The sequence below is a fragment of the Triticum aestivum genome, chromosome 2B (genome assembly GCF_018294505.1).
Source record: "Triticum aestivum cultivar Chinese Spring chromosome 2B, IWGSC CS RefSeq v2.1, whole genome shotgun sequence".
NCBI classification, from domain to species: Eukaryota; Viridiplantae; Streptophyta; class Magnoliopsida; order Poales; family Poaceae; genus Triticum; species Triticum aestivum.
The window spans coordinates 548671038-548675941 of NC_057798.1; the positions used below are offsets into that span (position 1 = coordinate 548671038).

The window sequence follows — 4904 nt, forward strand, 5'->3', positions numbered from 1 at the left end:
AAAATTTTCTTCGGGACATAAACCAAACAAGCCCGAAATTGTGCCGAATACTTGGGCTCCGAGAAGCTGGATTTTCGAAGTTATGCCCTATGACAGTGCAAAATTCTGGAAGAGTCTCGGCCCAGCTCCACCGTTACAGAAAGCGTGCAAAATCCAGGAGGAGCGTCAGCCCAGCTCTGCCGTTACAGAAAGCTGAAGTTGGCCAACATTACAACCAAAGTGCCACCACCATGTCAAGCCAAACGAACCGCTTCGCTAGCCCAAACAACAGTCTGAGGGACACTCTTGCCTTTGAATTCGAGCGTCCAATGAAACAAAGCAAAGATGACCAACTAACAATACCTATGAAAAATCTAAGTACTCCCTACTTTGAATTAAAACCACGACACTTATTTTCGATCGGAGGAAGTAGTACTATGTTTCTTGGGGATAAGCATCGACGTTCACCAACATTTCTTCGACAACAAATCCTATAACTATGGACTGTTTGCAGCTGGTCTTCATGATTTTTCTCCTGTTTAGTAACTGAGGGAACCTCTGCTCAAAAACATAACTTGAGTTGACAGGAAACAATTATACATTTATACTACTCCACAGTACTACTAGAAGTCACATACAGTAAAGATGGTACTCCCTTCGTTTCTAAATATATATCTTTTTAAGAAATTTCACTATAGACTACATTTGAAGCAAAATGAGTGAACTATACTCTAAAATGCGTCTATATACATCCGAATGTAGTTTTTATAGTGGAATCTCTAGAAAGACTTATATTTACGAACGGAGGGAGTATTACAGATGCATGATCACCATTACATTACTAATCGTGAGTGGCTATGCCACCTTACAAGCAATCTGTGTGTGGAAGACAGACTACCAGCTATACCCAAGAAGGCTGTCGAGGTCTTGCGTTTCTTGATCCACCATGGCAGCGCCGGCGTCCAGACGGGCGAGCACGTGCTCGTCGGCGACCAGCTCCGGGGTGAAGAGCTTCTTCCAGCCGGTGCACCATGCGACGGCCTCCCCGTACGACGGCTTCGCGGATTGCAGCCAGTGGCGCAGCGCGCTCTCCCATTTGTCGAAAAACTCCGCTTCTTCCAAGATCGACAGCACGTCTTCAGCGTGCAGGAGCGGCCCCCACGACATCACCATGAGCAACGAGCTGTCCGTCTGCTTTGGGGGTGTGATCCTCAGCTCCCGCATCAGCCGTGTCAGCTGAGGCAGGACGTGACGCTTGGCGAAGATTTCCCAGTGCGCCGGGTCGAAGTAGTCTTTCCACGGCCAGATGATGTCGTGGCTGGCGCCGCTGATCTTGCCCTCGACGATGTCGTAGAGGCTCTCCGGTAGGTGGCCGATCAGAGGAATCCAGGGGCGTAGCCAATCGCCGCAGTCCGGATCCCACGACGGGCGCCACTCTCGCGCTTCCACGGCGAGCTTCGGCGGGAGAACCTTGTCGACGATGTAGCGCACGGTGGAAGGAGGCAACGCCGCCTTCCACGCCCCTAGCGCGCGCTTCCCCTGGAGCACCTCTCCGGACTTAACGATGGCCGCCAGCGCGTCCGCCGTCTCCGCGCTGCTGTCCCCTTGAAGCTTCATCTCACGCAGCAGCGTCAGAGTCTTCTCGTGGCACTCTCGTTCGAGCCGCAGGGCTGCTGCGACGGCCTGTCGGCCTCCCACTGAAGACACTCGTCTTCGACCGGCGGCGTCGGCGCGACCTGCAGGCCGTTGTCGTAAGGCTTCTCGCGGTGGCCGATGCCGGCCCTGCGACGACGACGACGCGCGGCGGGTTGTATTGGGACGATGATGCCTTGGCCGTGTGCGCCAAGCCCGGAGCCGTCCTTGTAGTTCCAAAGCCGCATCATCTTGGCCACCGCTGCATTGGTGCACTTGTACGTGCCCGGGGACAGGGAGTCATCGTCGTCCTTGCCGAGCAGCGCTCCGTTGAAGCTGGGCTGCAGTAGCGCCATGGTTGCCATGCGACGAGAGCAAACACCGTCCCTAGCTACTGGGATTCGGTTCGCCGGCGTGCTGTACTGCTGTTCGCTCGATCGGCTGACGCCTGTGATAGTTGTGTACATATGGTATACGTACCCCAAGATTATATTAGGGGCCGCTAATTCGATTCCGTCCTGGAGACGAGCCTTTGAGTTTGAGGCCAGCGCGAGATGCTAATTTTAATTGGGTCAATTCGACTCCGCCCTGGAGCCGAGCCTTTGACATTGAGCACGTTTCCCTTTCTTAAACTCTCCCATAAGTAGCCAATAAAAACTCCCGACCTCTGCTTGCCACTACTCGTGATCGACCCAGAGACACGGACGCGCGACATGTCGACAACCGCCGGCAGCACCCGGTCGTCGTCATCGTCGCAGTGGTCCGACCTGCCCGACGACCTCCTCCGCATGGTCCGCCTCAGGCTTGCCTCCCTGCGCGATCGTGTACGCATCGCTGCCGTTTGCAAGGGGTGGCGCGCCGCCGCGTCGCGGCTGCGGCTGCCGGCCCGCCCGCAGCTGCTCGTGTATCCGCTGCATGGACGATTCATCGGGAAGAAGCTCCTGTGCGGCCCCGACGACTGCTTTGTCGTGCGCGTCCCGGACAAGGTGGAAGACAAGAGGTTCGTCGGCTCGCACGACGGTGGTTGGGTCGCTGCGGTCGATGATCGCATGCTCTATATCGTCAACTTCTTCTCCGGTGCCAGTGTGGAGCTCGCTCGGGTGTGCTCGCGCAATCTACTTAACATCAGGCCAACATGCCTCCGGAAAATCATCTTCTCCGAAGCCCCCACCTCTAGCAGCTGCATCCTCGCCGCCATCGATTACACGGGCTCCGACGTCTTGCTGTGCAAAGTTGGCGGCCGCGAGAGCGGGTGGACCGCAAAATATATGCAAGGAAGGACGGTCAGCGACATCACGTTTTGTAATGGCCAGCTCTATGGCCTCACGGCTCGTGACGAACAGCTGGTCAAGTTTGAAATCGACGTGAAAGAAGACGGCACGCCGGTCATCACATCTACTCACCTCCTAGCTATCCAAAGACGCCACGGTCCCAAGTATGGGGATGATCCCCTCATCTTCGAGCTGCACGGCAAGCCGTCAATGGCGCTACGTACCTGGTGGTGGCCCAACCCCGACCCTTTCTTCAAGATCTTCATGCTTGTTGAGACCGATAATGTCAAGCCTTACAAATACAAGTGGGCCGAAGTGGTGAATTTTGATGAGCACGCCTTGTTCTTGGGGTCAAATTGGTCTAAAGCGGTGCACGTGCCGGTAGGCCAACACCATGGTTTGCAAAGAAATCATATCTGTTAGAGTTGTGTCGAATATTGTGCACAAGGTAGATTACAATTGGACTTGTAGTTGTATTGTGTTTATAGGATATGGAGTCGTGTCCTAGGCCTCTCATATATAGCGGGGGTAGACACACGATGTAACCTATGCCAACATAATAGCACCGGAACGCAGGGGAAGCCGGCGGCATGTGCCGGTGTCCAGGGCGGCCGGGTGCGGTATTATGACGGTGTCATGGGGAGGAGCGCCCATAGTCAGGCCCCGAAGATGTAGCCATATCGGTGAACCTCGTTAACAAATCTCAGTGTCGTGCTCGTGTGATTGCTTCGTCCTCGGATGATTGACGGTATGCCTCGGATGTATTCTAACAAGTGGTATCAGAGCTAGGTTATTCGGAGGTTGTGGATTGTTGATCAAGAGGTAAAGCTGCGATGGTTGGGCTCGAAAGGATGCGCCGTGTTTTGTCCTCGATCTATTGACGGTCCACAGCAGAGCTGGTCTGATGTGAAGGTCAATGATGTTTGACACGGATGCCAAAGCAGCAGGTTTAGAAGCAATCGGAAGCAACCTAGGCAGCGGCAGATCGGTTCAGCGGCGGCGGCAGGCAAGCATCGTGCAGCGTTCTAAATCAAGTCGGTCTCGGCAAGATCGATCGGGATGGACGGAACGCAGGGCAAGGCAGGCCAGTGGGCCCAGCGCAAGCATCAACTGTCCGGAGTGCTGAGCTGAGCGGAAGCCGGCCGTGTGAAGGTCCGATCAGGCTGATGCGTTGCTGTTTGGTGTTGTGCAGTGCAGACTCGAGGATTTGTTTGGAAGAAAAAAGAGAGGATCGAGTCCTCATGTACGCTACAAGGCAGATCAAGTCGACGGAGAAGAATCCATTGATACGAATCCATTGAAACTAGGGCAAGGACAAGGCAAAGCAAATAGCATCAAGAGTTGAGTCAGGATCCAGGAGTTGAATCACGTGAAGATCAACTAGGCTACTAGTAGTACACATGTTGCGTACTTGGACATCGCGTGAGAAGCTTGGATAATTTTTCACGGGTCAGTCATACAAAGAATTATGGCACCATCGGGTACCAGGTTTGAGACGGAGAAGTTCAACGGAACTAGAAGCTTTGGATTATGGCAGACAAGGGTAAAAGATTTGTTGGCACAACAGGGATGCTTGAAGGCGTTGCAGGAAGTCATGTCAGCTAAGATAAAATTATCATGTGATGGATGGAAATTCGTGGAAGACGATTTGGGAGCATTGAGCGTGTCATACAGTCGAACGAGATCGGCTGGGTCGGACTGGGCAGTCTGACGGGATCGTTGCAAGTCGGTTGGTACAGAAAACGGTGGTGGGATTGGCGACGATGACGTAGGAGCGTGATGCTGATGGTGATCGACTTCTGGACGTGGAAACACGTGGCACATGCCTGAGTGCTTGTGTGGCTTCGACAAGACTATGTCGCGGGATTGATTCAAGGTGATGTATACACGGAGCTTGAAGTCGATGAGGCGCAGGGATGGACTGATCATCTACCATGGAGTCATGTTGAAGGTGGAGCTGGATTGAGGGGCTACGGTGTAAGGATCCAGAGAATCGAAGCCTATTCAGCGGGATGGAAAAAC

General features: G+C 53.8%; 1 pseudogene; it reads right to left on the reverse strand.

The window, feature by feature from the left end:
* Positions 1-598: 598 nt before the first annotated feature.
* On the reverse strand, positions 599-2056 carry LOC123041606 (septin and tuftelin-interacting protein 1 homolog 1-like; annotated as a pseudogene).
* Positions 2057-4904: the final 2848 nt, after the last annotated feature.